Source organism: Prunus avium, chromosome 6 (genome assembly GCF_965620075.1).
Source record: "Prunus avium chromosome 6, drPruAviu1.hap1.1, whole genome shotgun sequence".
Classification (NCBI taxonomy): Eukaryota; Viridiplantae; Streptophyta; class Magnoliopsida; order Rosales; family Rosaceae; genus Prunus; species Prunus avium.
Genome location: NC_142289.1, coordinates 34546289 through 34563716, shown reverse-complemented (window position 1 = coordinate 34563716; position 17428 = coordinate 34546289). Strand labels below are relative to the sequence as shown.

General features: G+C 37.9%; 1 non-coding gene across 1 annotated transcript; it reads right to left on the bottom strand.

Annotated features, from left to right (window-relative positions):
- Positions 1-5719: 5719 nt before the first annotated feature.
- LOC148294092 (small nucleolar RNA R71) lies at positions 5720-5826 on the bottom strand. The gene has a single exon (XR_015836868.1). It is a non-coding gene; the product is annotated as a small nucleolar RNA R71 (small nucleolar RNA).
- Positions 5827-17428: the final 11602 nt, after the last annotated feature.

The following is a 17428-nucleotide window of genomic DNA, read 5'->3' as shown; positions in this document are numbered from 1 at the left end:
CATGGCTATACTATTTATTAAAAAAAAAAAAGGCGAGTAAAGCTTCAAATTTAATGCTCACGAATTGAAATAGCTCCAGTAAAACGATAAAACCTTGAAATCGAACCTCTCTCTCTCTCTCTCTCTCTCTCTCTCTCTCTCTCTAGCTTGCTCGCTCTCACCTTCTTTCTCTCCCTAACTTGCTCTCGCCGTCTCTCTCTCTCTAGCTCGCTCACTCTCGCCTTTTCTCTCTCTTTCTGTCTTTGTGAGTAATGAGAACTATGAGATTATTCGATTCATTCTATAATTATGGTAAACAATTCTTTGTTTGACATAAAAAAGCTCCATTTGTTTTGGGTTTAATAAACCTATACATTCTTGAAATTCCCTAGAATGGCCAACCGATCTGTTTCTTAATACTTAAACACCACAGCATGATTGAAATACTGCAACAATCATGTAAACAAAAACTCCAGAATACGCAGCGGAATAAATTCAAATAAAAACGCAAACAATTGCACAAAGGGACACACAATATGTTGACGCAGTAAAAAACCTCAAAATGAGGAAAACAAATGCGGGCACTATGCCGGAGAACAAATCACTATGAGAAAGAATACAAAAAGGTCTTACAAGTCTCAACTCACAAAACTAACGCTCACAAGGCAGACTTGCCTACTCGCCTTTGCTACTCAACCCAATCAGCGATCTTGTCTTCCTTCGTCAACAAGAGATGGCACAACTCTGGTCTTGGCTGCTCACACCTCAAGGCACGATTGCTGATCACCAACATGCATAATGCTCATGAACTCACACATATATGAAAAGATGATGATTTAATCACTCATGGAGGCTAACAAGGAACAGCCACATGAGTTTTCAATATGAACTCTCAAAAACTCTCTACAAGAATATTTTTGTCGTTCTGTGCTTTTCAACGTTGCAGGCCTACCCAACAAAACGGCTAAGTTCCTTTCTTATATTACACGCTTAAAAACTAGATCAGAGACCAAAAAGGCTTTTAGCAAAAAAGGGCTTTTTAACAAATAAATTATTTCTTTAAAACAAATAAAGCCACTTAATTAAAAACCCAGCTGTAAAGACAAAAGAACCCTTTTGCTTAAATAAACATCAAACTAAAGATTATAAAACCATCATTAAAAACTCACTGATGTCTGGCACTGGATTACGTAAGACTGAAACCATATATCAGTCCTGTACATCTGACAGCCACTTTTGATGATCTTGCAAATATGCAAATATGGATGCAAAACATACCTTGGCATTGTCTCTGAGCCACATTGATTCAGGATAGCAGAACGTCACTTGAAACTGTAGGTTACACTCAAAGACCTACTCTATGTTTTTATAACAAGAAATTGCCAATATACCAAAAATTGGTCCTAACAATTCCTCACACACCCAAAGTATTGATTGTCAATCCAGGGCACTGTCTTCTTCTTTCCCTTTGCTAGAGAGTCAAAGCTCACAAATTAATACGGGTTATAATGATTGCGGTTAAGATTGGTCTCACCAATGCGCCTTTCACCACTCGAGTTGTCACCATCATCACCACTACTTCCACTTCTAAAATGTAGCGGAATGCAGGCTGTTGTATGAAATATTCGATCCTTCCATTGGGCAAAAACAGAGGCATCATTGCCATGCCAGCAAGAGTTGGCCTCCTGACAAAGATCAATGATTAGTATTCTCAAAGAAAACTAAGTTGGGCTATTAAATACTTCAAATGAAACGTAAACTGAGATTGCAAGACAATTGAAAAAGTTTATAAGAGAATATGGAGTTGAATAAATATTGTTACTTTTTATTCATTCAATTCACGATTATCTATTGCAAAAGACTTATAGCTCAAGTGATTACACTACTAAAAAAACACACACTATGTACTGATCCAGATTTGTCCCCTAAGTTAAATTTTGAGACAATAAATTGTCTCAATTAACCAATAGAGACTATGCAGCCACTATTTTTAAATAAGTATATCCTAGTTTGGGATTGCTATTGTTTTTTGGGTACCATTTATTTATTTATTTATTTTGGTCTAAACCATGAGGTGGTCCTGGATGGGCCCCAACTATGGGTGACACCTTTAAGCCTTAACCACAACCCAGACTAATCCTCACTCACACCGGGTCGGCCCGTAAGGGGTAAAGTATTGGCCAAAGTGATGACTCCGTACGAGAGCAGGGATCGAACCCCTGACCTCTCTTAAGGAATGAGAGTGCCGAACCACTCACACCAACCACCTTGGTTGGGTACCATTTATTGAGTCGGTCCTTCCCTATTTTCCATTAAAGAAATACCTTTTAAGATACAAGCAATGGCTTCAAGCTTGGGATATGATATTTGGAATGGTGTCTATTATATTAGGCACTAATCATGACATATCAGTTTGCATACGATTTGGGGGCTGATTTTCATATTATTATATTGACCATATTTAATTCCTCAATGTTATATAATTGCCTCGAATGAAAACTGAACACAGCAGCCCAATATTTCAACTGAACAAAAAGCACCATAGAGGGAGGAAGCTGGGAAGCCCATTGCATCTCTTGAAAGCAGAAGCACCCTAATTTGGAATACAATGCATTTATGGTTGAATAATTCCACTTTATAGGCTGCTCTGCTTTTCAAAAATATGTGTGTGTTAATATTCTCCCGCTTTCAAATTTCATAGTCAAGGTAATAGGAACCAGCGGGAAAATATGGCCCTTATTTTTGGACCTATGTTGCCAAGTACTTCTGTCATCAAAGCCCTTTGGGACTTCCCTAAAAGTCAGCAACTAATTTAAGCCAGAAGAAGCTCCGAGTCAAGGGAAGCCAAGCTGAATTGGGTTATTTGTAAGTGGAGCCGATTGGGAGTGGGTTGACAGCTTCTTTCAACATCATTTAGGACTGATAAAGAGGTCTAAATATTAAGTAAAAGTCTAAAATTCACTTAAACTGTATTAGACATTCATGTCTATGCCTAATTACTTTAATACGCATGGTGGTATTTGTTAAGCTCATAATTTCATACATATACATGCCCAATTTACTTACTTCTTTTGCTTAGTTCCTATAATTCTAAGTTATTTCCCTCCCTTTGTGTGTTTTGTAGGCCAATAGAGCAAGAGAGCATAATTCATGCAATTCAAGCATGTTAAGGCCTAATTTGGATGAATGGAAGAAGAGCTTAAAAGACAAACTCATTTTGGCTACAGCCCCCTGCCAGTCCAGTTCCGTAGGTCATATTGCAAGCTTTGTTTCAGCAACCTACACAGCTCTGATGAGGCAGCATTCTTCATGAAAGTTGTTCCAATGGGTGTGTACTATAACATATCCAAAATTCAGCCCCATTGGATAAATATGGAGTCTGTTACGTAGCAAACACAGAGCCATGCTCAGGATGGATTTTATCAGCGCGCAAAATGAGTTAGCAATTTGTTTTGGCCTTAACTTCCTCCTCCGACCTTGGATTGGCCCAAATGACATATGGCTGGAAAGAAGACATTCTGAACTTCAATTTCGAGTGCTTAAAGTCCTAATTTGATTAAGAGAAGCCCAAGTTGTAAGCCCTTGAAGTTGCTGGTTATGCTGACCTCAGCATGTGCTGGTTGGATGCTTGGTCATGGTGAGCTAGGTATGAGCTATCATTTCTGGTTGGAAGCTTGGTCATGGTGACATGAAGATGAGCTAGGGCTGCTGGTGGGATCTATTGGTGAAGTGCATCAACCAATTCAGATTTTATAATGCAAGTGTTGTATGCATTAGTGAAGTGCATCAACCAATTCATCTTTTATAATGCAAGTGTTGTATGCATTAGCCATATTGAATTCAGATTTGTCACTCCCCTCTCCCTATAAATACCACATCCATTCCACATTCAAGACACAACAAATCCTGAGATTCACAACCCCCACAATTCACTCCAACCATCCTCAAACACTCTCAAAATCCCAAACACTCCAACAATCACCAAAACAACTCCAGCAAACCTCTCTTCCATTTCCCTACGAATTTCATCTTCCTTAGCCATCACCACTCACTCAAACTCATCCCAAATCACCTCCATATCCTTCATACATCTTTCTAGAAGTGGGGAAGCTCTTGGAGAAGCATTAGAAGTGGAGAAGCACTTGGAGAAGCCTTGGACACCACAAGAACTTCAGAAAAAGGGTTTTTCTACTCTTATTGTATTCATTATGTTTTCTCATTTCTGTTCAAGTCTCTTTTCCATTATGAGTAGCTAAATCCATAACTAGGGCTTCGATGTAACCTAACATGAATATTCTGGGTTTATAAGTTTGGAGTTTCAAGTTTGATTCATGATTCATGTTCTTATTCATTATGCTTATAAGTTAACATGCTTGTTTGAATGATTGATCACCATTAGAACTTGTTTGTTAACTATCTTGGTTTGAATTAAGAGTATACACCATGCTTTAATTCGAATTGAACTATGAATAGGAAGAGTATGTATGGACATTCGACAACAGGGATTAGATACATACTTGGTTGTTTAAAATGTTCTTCTATGCTTAATGGGTTCCTAATGCTTAATTTTAGGTTAGACAACAAATGATCAAATTAGGGAATTAGGAACACAAGGTTAGGACCAAACACCATGGCCTAATCATACTTTAGCTAGAATCAATCTTTGAATCTGAATTAGACTTGTTACTTGAATCTTTATAACCCAGAATTGAATTGTTATGGTGATTCGAATGCCCTAGTCTCAAAATCTGTTTTCCAACTCTTAAAACCACTCTTTGTTACATTTGTTTACTTGTTTTTGTTTGCAATTTCATTTTGCTTCTTTTGTTCAACAATCACAACCACTCTTGTTTTAAATTCTGTTTTAGACATAACCTCCTACTTTCTTGAATTTGGTAATCTAAGTACATAACTAGTTTTAACTTCTCAGTCTTCGTGGGTACGACCTCGTACTTGTCTTGCTATACTACTAATTGCCCCGTACAATTGCGAGTTAACATAATATTAACAACAAATTTTGGCGCCGTTGCCGGGGACTGAACGAAAGTTCTTCCCTGGTTATGTGCCCAAGGTTACCCTATTCTTTTTAGTGTTTCTAATTAATCTAATTTTCTGTTTCAGGTAGTTTATGTCTAAAAATCCATTACTTGAACAAGTGAGGTCTTCGTTCCAACGTTCTAGATCTTTGAACGCAGGACCATCATTGCAACCCAGACGAGTGACCTGTGAAATTCAGAATCGTCTAGAAAGGGAGTTGTCAACTGCAAAAGAGCAAGCTCTTGCTACATTTACAAGTCTTGCTCTCCACACTGAACTTCCCGGTTCTTCACTTTCAAATTCGGAAGCAAGTTCAGACCAAGAAGAAGAAGAAATGATGGCTGCCATTGAGTTCATGGGAGAACTTGATATCCCAACAATTCCAGCATCTCCTTCAAGCATTTTGCTGCCCACTGTAGCTCGAAATTATGAGCTTAAATCTTCTCATCTTAATATGCTGCCTTCCTTTTATGGTTTACCTAATGAAGATCCATTGACTCATATAAAGGATATTTTTAATGTTGTGAGTTCTTTTCCCTTGACAGGTGTGACAGAAGATCAACTTCGAATGAGAGTGTTTCCATACACTTTAAAGGATAAGGCGAAGTATTGGTTGAATTCTTTGAAGCCTGGTTCACTCACTACATGGTCTGCCATTCAAAAGAAGTTCCTGGAAAAATACTTCTCCACGCAAAAGACCGACATGCTTAGGGACAAGATCTTGTTATTTGCATAGCAAGATGATGAATCGTTTTGTGAAGCATGGGAGAAATTCAATGGGTTGCTCAACCAATGTCCTCATCATGGGATTCCATTGAAGCTTCAAATGCGTATGTTTTATAAAGGACTAACCCCTTCTAGTCATAATATAGTCACCAATTTTGCAGGTGGTTCTTTTAAAACCAAAACTCCAGAAGAAACGTACGAACTCTTTGAGGAGATAGCAATGGAGACCCAACATACGGATACAAGAGGTAAACGTGTTATTAGTGGTTCTAATGATGCTTCTAGTGTGCAGATTTCAAAACTGGAACAAAAGCTAGATGCTCTTCTTGCATTAAACTCAAGAAGCCCTCCGAAGGAAGTGTGTAGCATTTGTGAATCTCATGACCATGCTACCACAGCTTGTCCACTTGGGGCTGGATATCCAGAATTTGTGCAAGAGCAAGCTAAGTTGGTAAATTCCTACAACCAAGGTCCAAGAAATGATCCATACTCTCAAAGTTATAATCCAGGTTGGAGGAATCATCCAAACTTTTCATGGAGAAATACCCAGAATCAAGCAAATCCCCCTTCATTCCAAAGGCCACAACAATCATCATCATCATTGGAAGATATAGTGAAGCAGATGGCAATCAACCAATCCAATTTTCAGCAAACTACACAAGCTGCCATCTCCAAATTGGAAGTCCAATTAGGCCAAATAGCTGCTGAAATAACTCAAAGAGTGCCTGGGAAATGGCCAAGCCAAACTGAGATCAATCCAAAGAACCCAGAAGCCAAGGCCATTCATGTGCTCAGATCAGGTAAGATCATTGATAATAAAGATGATTCTAATCTTTCAAATGATGTTGTGATTGTAGAAAATGAAGAGGAGGAGACCATGGCCACGGAAGGAGAACAACTCAAAACTTCTCAATCTGCTCCTAAGGCCAAATCAGATTCTCAGAAATCCGATCAATTCCAATTGCATAAAAGGGATGACAAATTTGTGCCACCACATCTTCAAGAAGATAGATACGTGCCACCCGCTCCATATGTTCCACAGATTCCATTTCCAGGCCGTCTTAAGAAAGCAAAGCAAGATAAGGCTTTTAAAGAGATTTATGATATTTTGAGTAAAGTTAATATCAATTTGCCTTTGCTTGATCTTATTGAACAGATTCCTGCATATGGAAAATTCATCAAGGACTTGAAAACTCACAAGCTCAATTTCGCTCCAAATGAAGGAGTAAAGCTCGACCAGAATGTAAGTGCTGTATTGCAAAGGAAGCTTCCACCAAAACTAGATGATCCTGGCAGCTTTGACATTCCCATTAACATTGGAGGCAAGAAGGTTGGAAGAGCCATGTTGGACTTGGGAGCAAGCATCAATGTTTTGCCATATTCAGTTTATCAAGAGCTTGGCTTAGAAGGGATGAAGAAGACTTCAATGCGACTTGAACTAGCTGATCATTCTATAAAATATCCAAAAGGTATTGTAGAAGATATTCTAGTTCAAGTTAATACACTAATTCTCCCTGCTGATTTTGTAGTGATGGACATGGAAGACAATCCAAATGGAGATCGTGTTGATCCCATTCTCCTAGGCAGGCCATTCATGGCCACTGCAGACACAATCATCAAAGTGAAAGATAGCACTCTCTCCATGACTGTTTTGGGTGAAACTGTTGAATTTAAAATGCTTAATGCTCTATCTCAACCTTCTATCTCTCTTGATTCTTGCTTTTCAATTGATGTTGTGGATCATGAGGTTTCTTCCAAAATTTTGCAGAGAAAGTCTAATGATGCTCTAGAAGCTGTCTTAACACAAGAAGAGGAAGATCTTTGTGAACCGGAGTTCCAAGAAGTGGTGGCTGCCTTAGAAGTGTTTCCGCCATACCCACCATCCTTTAGGCCACCAATCGAGCCTCTTGGACCATCATCCACGAAATTGGAGCCATCCATTGTCATCCCACCAAAGCTAGAACTTAAACCTCTTCCCAATAATCTTAAATATACATATTTGGGTGCTAACGAAACTCTCCCTGTTATAATTGCTGCAGGTCTCTCCTCACATGAAGAAGAGAGCTTAATTAAAGTTCTAAAAGAGCATAAAACAGCCATTGGGTGGACCATAGCAGACATCAAAGGAATTAGTCCAAGCATGTGCATGCACCGGATTTTAATGGAAGAAGACAGCAAACCATCTCGTGATGCCCAAAGGAGGCTAAATCCCAACATGAAAGAGGTGGTTAGAGCTGAAGTTTTAAAGCTACTCGATGTAGGAATCATCTACCCAATTTCAGATTCTAAGTGGGTGAGCCCTGTGCAAGTTGTTCCAAAGAAGTCCGGAATCACCGTTGTGAAGAATGAGAAGAATGAGCTAGTTCCTACACGAACTGTCACTGGTTGGAGAGTTTGCATTGATTACAGGAAGTTGAACACATCCACTAGAAAAGATCATTTCCCCTTACCTTTTATTGATCAAATGCTTGAACGTTTATCTGGCCATGCTTACTATTGTTTTCTTGATGGTTTTTCAGGTTATAATCAAATTCCCATTGCTCCGGAAGACCAAGAGAAAACCACATTCACATGCCCATTTGGTACGTTTGCTTATAGAAGGATGCCATTCGGTTTATGCAATGCCCCAGCAACTTTCCAAAGATGCATGATGTCAATCTTTTCAGATATGGTGGAACGATTCATTGAGGTATTTATGGATGATTTTTCAGTTTTTGGTTCCTCTTTTGATAATTGTCTTCACCACTTGTCTCTAGTGCTTAAAAGATGCCAGGAAACAAATCTGATTTTGAATTGGGAGAAGTGTCACTTCATGGTGAGACAAGGCATTGTACTAGGCCATGTGATTTCAAGCAAGGGAATCGAAGTGGATAAAGCCAAGATCGACCTCATCTCAAATCTTCCACCCCCTACCTCTGTTAAAGGAATTAGAAGCTTTCTAGGTCATGCTGGATTCTATAGAAGGTTCATCAAAAATTTCTCAAGCATTACAAGGCCATTGTGTAATCTCCTTGCTAAGGATGCTGTTTTTGAGTTTAATGAAGCTTGCATGGAAGCTTTTTCTACCTTGAAGAGGGAGCTAACTTCAGCCCCTATTATCATAGCTCCGGATTGGTCTTTACCATTTGAAATAATGTGTGATGCCTCTGACTTTGCTATTGGTGCAGTTTTAGGTCAAAAGAAGAACAAGCTGCCCCATGTGATTCATTATGCTAGCCGGACCTTGAATGATGCTCAAATCAACTACTCCACAACAGAGAAGGAGTTGCTTGCTGTGGTTTTTGCTTTAGAAAAATTTCGTTCTTACCTTGTTGGTTCTAAAGTAATTGTTTATTCTGACCATGCAGCCCTTAGATACTTGCTCACTAAGAAGGATGCCAAACCACGCTTGATTAGATGGATTCTCTTGCTGCAAGAATTCGATTTGGAGATTCGAGATAAGAAGGGATGTGAGAATGTGGTAGCTGATCATTTGAGCAGAATTGTGGTTGAAGAAAAAGGAGGAGCTGTGCTACCCTTGAATGAGACTTTCCCTGATGAACAACTATATGCTACCCAAGTCAAAGAGCCATGGTATGCTGATTTTGTTAATTATCTTGCTTGTGGTGTTCTTAGAAATGATCTAACTTCTCAGGATAAGAAGAAGTTCTTTTCCATGGTGAAACATTATGTATGGGATGAACCTTTCTTATTCAAGCATTGCCCGGATCAACTCATCAGAAGATGTGTTCCAGAAGAAGAGCAAGAAAGCATACTTAGGCATAGCCACGAATTGGCCTGTGGAGGTCACTTTGGAGCTAAGAAAACAGCACTTAAAATTCTGCAATCTGGTTTCTTTTGGCCCACTCTATTTAAAGATGCATTTAATTTTTGTGTTAAGTGTGATAGGTGCCAAAGGATGGGGAACATAAGTCGCAGGAATGAAATGCCATTGAATAACATACTTGTTGTGGAGCTCTTCGATGTGTGGGGTATTGATTTCATGGGACCATTCCCATCTTCCTTTGGTTATACTTACATACTTGTTGCTGTTGATTATGTGTCTAAATGGGTGGAAGCCATAGCCACCAAAACCAATGATTATAAGGTGGTGCTGAAGTTCTTGAAGGATAATATTTTCACAAGGTTTGGTACTCCAAGGGCTGTCATTAGTGATGGAGGCAGCCACTTCTGTAACAAGCCATTCGAAGCACTCATGAAGAAGTACAACATCACCCATCGAGTCTCTACACCATATCATCCGCAAACTTCTGGTCAAGTGGAAATAAGCAATAGAGAAATTAAGCACATCCTGGAGAAGGTGGTGAACAATACAAGGAAAGATTGGGCAGCCAAGCTCAATGATGCATTATGGGCTTATAGGACAGCATATAAGACTCCCATTGGAATGAGCCCTTATCGTCTTGTGTTTGGGAAAGCTTGTCACCTGCCAATGGAGCTTGAACACAATGCTTTTTGGGCCATCAAGAAGTTAAATTTTGATCTAGACAAGGCAGGCCATGCAAGAAAGTTTCAGCTGAATGAATTGGAAGAAATTAGACATGAGTCTTATGAGAATGCAAAGCTTTACAAAGAACAAACCAAGAGTTACCATGACAGAAACATTCAACGGAAAGAGTTCTCCAAAGGTATGTCAGTTCTTTTGTTTAACTCACGTTTGCGTCTCTTTCCAGGAAAATTGAAGTCTAGATGGCAAGGCCCATTCACCGTGGTCAATGTTTCTCCCTATGGAGCTGTGGAGATTCAAAACCCTAAAGATGGCTCGACTTTCAAAGTAAATGGACAACGTTTAAAGCCATTCTATGAGGGAGTTTCAGCTGGCATCCAAACTGGCCATGTGGTAGATCAACTTCCCTTCGTACCATCAACTTAGCTGATTGCACAATGTCTTGCCAAGACAGTAACTAAGGCGCTTCTTGGGAGGCAACCCATGTGTTCAAGAAGAAGGTGCTTGGTAGCAATCGACCTAATCGCATCAAGGGGGAGCATTTCAATCCTTTCTCTTTACTTGTTATTATTTTAAATTTCTGTTTTTTTTTTTATATAAAAATTTAAAAAAAATAAAAAAATTTAAAAATTTAAAAAGATTTTTCATATGAGCTAACTTATGGTAACTCCAGTGAGCACTTCCGTCAATACAGTGTCTAGGAGTTCTTTAGGCGACACCTTCGGTGTCTAAGAAGTTTGGGTTTTAAGCGGGACCATTGTGACCCCTCCAACCTTCCCGGATCCCCTGGCTGTGTTTTCTGAGGCCCTTAACTGGTCATCCATGAGTTGCTTATATATTCATTTTTTTTATTTTTTATTTTTCCTAAACCTTCTTCTAAACTTTTCCCTTTATCATTTGTTTGTTCTCAATCATCTTTTGTATGCTTTCACATTGAGGACAATGTTCAATTCAGGTCTGGGGGGAAGGTTTTCAATTTCAATTTTCTTATCCATTTGTGTTTTCAATTTTCGTTCTCTTGTCACAATTTTTATTTTTTTTTTATTTTTTTTTTTTTTATTTATTTTTTTTTAAAGAATGTCATACAATCAATGCTATGGAGCTGCTATTTGAGGTTTTCATATCAGAATTTTGCACTTCACAAAGCTTTTGCTCTTAGAATTCTGGTGGCTAAAGTACCACGCTCAAATTCTTGAAGGAAAATAGTGGAGACTACCCTAGTGAGCTATATCGAGCCTAATTGCTTTCTTGAGAGGGTTTAAAGTGTTCTATTTCTCATCCATACTTATTTTCTTCAATTCACTCTAATTGATCTCATTATTCCATTTTGATTGAATACTAAGGATGATTCTATTTTGCAGATATCATGTGCTTGCTCTCATTCATGAATGAACTCATTGAAGTGATGCTAGGCTATGTGTGCATAACCATTCTATGTGCTTTCTTTTCACCCTACCTATATGTGTGTTCCATCAACCCTCTTGAAGCCAAACACTTAAAGCCTTTTCTTCTATCACCCTCATCATTTCCCTACCTTTGTATCTCAATCTGAGATACTTGACCTATTGTAGCCATACCCTATAGCTTAGAAATATACCAAGGTGTGCCAAGATAAAGTTTGAAGCAAGGAAGTTGCAGCCATGTACCTAAATAAAGATGATGTGAATCTGTGCAATGAAGTTAATGAAGATGCAGATCAAATCAACGAAGATGAAAGTGTTTCGATTTGATCTAAGTGTGAAAAATAAAGTCTATGCCAGGAGATACCATGAAGTTTGCTGCCATGCCAATCTAAATCAATGATGCCTTGCAGATTAATGAAGCATGCAACCTTGGTATGTTCTTAAGTTATTTGTTTTTCCTTCCAATTCTTCCATTTCCCCTAAACCTTAGCCTTTCATTACAACATTGTGAAAGACCTAGCTGATCTTTGAGGATGTATTCATGGGTGCTGGTAAGTATGTGTGTATCTCTATTCTTAGTATTTAATTCCTTTCATGAGATCTAACCAAATTTGTGCTTCTATTTCATACACTCACTTATGCTTTCTTGAGAGAATTAAAACATAGGTTCTGAGTGATTGAGTGTTATCTGTGAGAATTAGAGTCGAAGCATGTTTTCTATTCAAGGTTTGAGTGTGCTTGCTTTGAAACTGTGTGCCTTTGAGCTATAGCTTCCACTTGTACACACTGATTGATGACCTATCTTGGCAACTCTATGGTGTTGGAGGTATGACTAAAACTTTCTTTCATTTTCATTAGTTGATTTCAAAGTTGTTTTTCTAACCATTTTGTTTTGTAGAGTTAGAAAAACGTTTGTGGGTATCGTATCTGTTAAACCCTCAGGAGACACAACTCCTCCTACTAGGGATGCCTAGAGGTTTAAAGGCTTGTTGCATACGCTCAATGCAATCGAGTTACCTACGAAAGTGGTCTAGTTAACTTCTTGTTTTGTTTTTATCTTTGTTTCTCTTTTGTTTTGCTCGAGGACTAGCAAAATCTAAGTTTGGGGGTGTGTTAAGCTCATAATTTCATACATATACATGCCCAATTTACTTACTTCTTTTGCTTAGTTCCTATAATTCTAAGTTATTTCCCTCCCTTTGTGTGTTTTGTAGGCCAATAGAGCAAGAGAGCATAATTCATGCAATTCAAGCATGTTAAGGCCTAATTTGGATGAATGGAAGAAGAGCTTAAAAGACAAACTCATTTTGGCTACAGCCCCCTGCCAGTCCAGTTCCGTAGGTCATATTGCAAGCTTTGTTTCAGCAACCTACACAGCTCTGATGAGGCAGCATTCTTCATGAAAGTTGTTCCAATGGGTGTGTACTATAACATATCCAAAATTCAGCCCCATTGGATAAATATGGAGTCTGTTACGTAGCAAACACAGAGCCATGCTCAGGATGGATTTTATCAGCGCGCAAAATGAGTTAGCAATTTGTTTTGGCCTTAACTTCCTCCTCCGACCTTGGATTGGCCCAAATGACATATGGCTGGAAAGAAGACATTCTGAACTTCAATTTCGAGTGCTTAAAGTCCTAATTTGATTAAGAGAAGCCCAAGTTGTAAGCCCTTGAAGTTGCTGGTTATGCTGACCTCAGCATGTGCTGGTTGGATGCTTGGTCATGGTGAGCTAGGTATGAGCTATCATTTCTGGTTGGAAGCTTGGTCATGGTGACATGAAGATGAGCTAGGGCTGCTGGTGGGATCTATTGGTGAAGTGCATCAACCAATTCAGATTTTATAATGCAAGTGTTGTATGCATTAGTGAAGTGCATCAACCAATTCATCTTTTATAATGCAAGTGTTGTATGCATTAGCCATATTGAATTCAGATTTGTCACTCCCCTCTCCCTATAAATACCACATCCATTCCACATTCAAGACACAACAAATCCTGAGATTCACAACCCCCACAATTCACTCCAACCATCCTCAAACACTCTCAAAATCCCAAACACTCCAACAATCACCAAAACAACTCCAGCAAACCTCTCTTCCATTTCCCTACGAATTTCATCTTCCTTAGCCATCACCACTCACTCAAACTCATCCCAAATCACCTCCATATCCTTCATACATCTTTCTAGAAGTGGGGAAGCTCTTGGAGAAGCATTAGAAGTGGAGAAGCACTTGGAGAAGCCTTGGACACCACAAGAACTTCAGAAAAAGGGTTTTTCTACTCTTATTGTATTCATTATGTTTTCTCATTTCTGTTCAAGTCTCTTTTCCATTATGAGTAGCTAAATCCATAACTAGGGCTTCGATGTAACCTAACATGAATATTCTGGGTTTATAAGTTTGGAGTTTCAAGTTTGATTCATGATTCATGTTCTTATTCATTATGCTTATAAGTTAACATGCTTGTTTGAATGATTGATCACCATTAGAACTTGTTTGTTAACTATCTTGGTTTGAATTAAGAGTATACACCATGCTTTAATTCGAATTGAACTATGAATAGGAAGAGTATGTATGGACATTCGACAACAGGGATTAGATACATACTTGGTTGTTTAAAATGTTCTTCTATGCTTAATGGGTTCCTAATGCTTAATTTTAGGTTAGACAACAAATGATCAAATTAGGGAATTAGGAACACAAGGTTAGGACCAAACACCATGGCCTAATCATACTTTAGCTAGAATCAATCTTTGAATCTGAATTAGACTTGTTACTTGAATCTTTATAACCCAGAATTGAATTGTTATGGTGATTCGAATGCCCTAGTCTCAAAATCTGTTTTCCAACTCTTAAAACCACTCTTTGTTACATTTGTTTACTTGTTTTTGTTTGCAATTTCATTTTGCTTCTTTTGTTCAACAATCACAACCACTCTTGTTTTAAATTCTGTTTTAGACATAACCTCCTACTTTCTTGAATTTGGTAATCTAAGTACATAACTAGTTTTAACTTCTCAGTCTTCGTGGGTACGACCTCGTACTTGTCTTGCTATACTACTAATTGCCCCGTACAATTGCGAGTTAACATAATATTAACAACAGTATTATTAGTACCCACAAAAAAATTTAAAGGCACTTATTTGAATTTGTCTCTCTATATCAGTGGCTAGTAGGTGATTTTCTAGTAGTGTTAATAGCATTTATAAAATTAAGAATAGCATTAGGTGGAATCTGAATGCTAGCTGAATTGTCTAGGGCGAGTTTGATACGTTCTCTCAAAAGCTTTGCAGGTGGATAAAAGAGCAATATATGCACCATTAGCCTGACAATAAAGTGAATGTAATATTAGGTTACTGTAATTTCAAACACAACCCAAGTTATAATTGAAGTTAATGTAATATGTCGATTAATTATCTCAAATTAAAAAGAAATAGAATAAAGAAACCTTACCTGAAATTGTTAGTTTCTCCCAATGTCTCATGTAAATTTACTTTGTTCATGGATATGAACATTAAAAAAAAAAAGAGAATATGGGAGTTAAATAATATTCATTCTCTCACAAAAATATTCTTGCTATCAAGAAAACATAAAACATAAAACATAAAATGATATAACTCAGAGTCTCTTCATTGTTGTTAACTGTCATGTTACAATATGTGTGCAAATACACATATTGTGAGAAGTCACAGATATGGTATGATTAATGATGAAATTTTATTCATGTCAAATGCGCAGTGAAAAGTACGAAAAAGCTAGAGCAAAAGCCATGAAGATTTGGATAAAGCAAAAGCCGTGGAAGGAGAATCTCAAAATATTGATTAGAAGTAGCATAGAACAGCCATGTTAAGATACCAGAGGACTTTAAGTAAGAACCAAAAGTAACAGGAATATTAATATTAATAAGAATCTTAGAGTAAAAATGCAATATGGAATTTTATAATTTTAGCGTTCTGCCGTGCCTCTATGAATGAGTCACATGCCATTAAATTTTGGATCTTCCATGTATTCATAAATGTTGTTCAATAGTTGCACGAGCTAGGATATGAATCACAATTACATCAGTAAAATCTGACTACCGTCAATTGCATACTTAAGGTAGGGATGGACAATGAGTACCCATTAAATAGTAGTGATGACGATGGCAGTTCGTACTCGGGGTACCCGTTGTCCATGGGCGGAACCAAGGCAAGGGCTGCCCTTGGCTGTAGCCCAGGGAAGGTTTGGGAAAAAAAACAAATTAAATATACATATAGCCTAATATTTTAACTAATATATATACAATTTCAATATCAATAGGCATAGTCAGAGGTCTTCCACGTTTGTATTTGGTGTCAAAGTTTGTCCCAACATCAATTTTAAAAAATTTATATTAATTTGTCTTCAAAAGAGAAGCATTTTTCTAAATGAAATTCACCATTTCGTGAATAATATGGCTCTAATTTCTTTTCTTTTTTTTCTTCTTGTGTTTACAATTAGCATGATTTATATGATTTAATGTATACTTTTATTTCTAGAAAAACTATAGAAAATGTAAGTACAAAAAAAAAAAAAAAATCATTAAATTTTAAGCTAATAACTTTAGCTAGCTCACCCATTGAAAAATTCATGGTTCCACCCTTGCCGTTGTCCATCCCTAACCCAAAGCCCCGTAAAAGATCAAAGTCAATATATTACTAAGACAATGCAAAACTATTCTTCTTACATAGGGCCCCAACCATGTTATAAGTTGCAACAAGTTTGTAGTTACTTACGGGTACAATGGGTGCAAAACTATTCTAGATAACCAAGATATCAATATGCATGGATCCTTGTGGATATATGAGTACACCTCAAAGTTTCAAACACAAGAATTAAAGCAAATTTTTATAGTTAACAAATATTGGTCTAGAACTCCAGGCATAGAAGCAAGACTTGCAAATTACAAACACCATACTCAGCTTAAACTTTCGACCAAAAAATACTCAGCTTAAACTAAGCCGATTTCAAGAGTTTCTTGGATGTGATTTTTCATATTTGTAAAAAAATATATTTTTAATCCGATGCACCCTATTATAGTATTATGTGTATCTAATACCTTTGAAATATAATATTAAAAAATAAAAAAATAAAATTCTCAGCAAGCATTCCTACCTAACCCCTACCTCGCCGCCCCAACCCCTGCTGTCCATGGCCTCCACCCCTAAACCCACCCACCAATGGTTTGAATGGAAGGATAAGGTAGATTCAACTACGTTTTAGGTTGTTTTTGGGAGTAAGAAGTGGGAAAGTTGGATGGGGCCTTTGATGAAAGGGAAAGATTCCATGAAGGAATTAGTTTATGAATCCAAGAGCAATGTTAGGGGATGTGCGCAGATTTATAGAACATGGGTTAGTATGTGGTTTGCGTATCAAGGCATATCCTGAATTCAAGGGTCCATTAATACAAAGAACAAGGAATTCGGCATTGGGGGATCTATTTTATGCACAAGAGGTCCGGGTTATCCAAGTTTAGTTTGGGTAAAACACCTCGTCACTTGAGGTGCGTTGAGGCAAGAGGTTTCTTGCTATAGTGGAGCTCTTGGGATTTGCTAGAATGCTTTCTAAGAGGTTTGAAAGGTTATGGGATCAACAATTGTTCACAAGTTGAGTTTTGGTTCACCAAGTTGGAGATTGTTGATGTTGGCTTGCAAAGCTGTAGAGGAAGGCACTGTAGGCGGCTGCAGCTCGAGCGGCAGAACCCAGTTTTGGTGCGAACCCTGGCATTGAAGGGACTTTTCGGGTTTGGTCTAATTTGGTTAGGCTTTTGTTTCCTATTCCTTGTAAACTTGCAACCCAAGTCCTATGAGCTATAAATA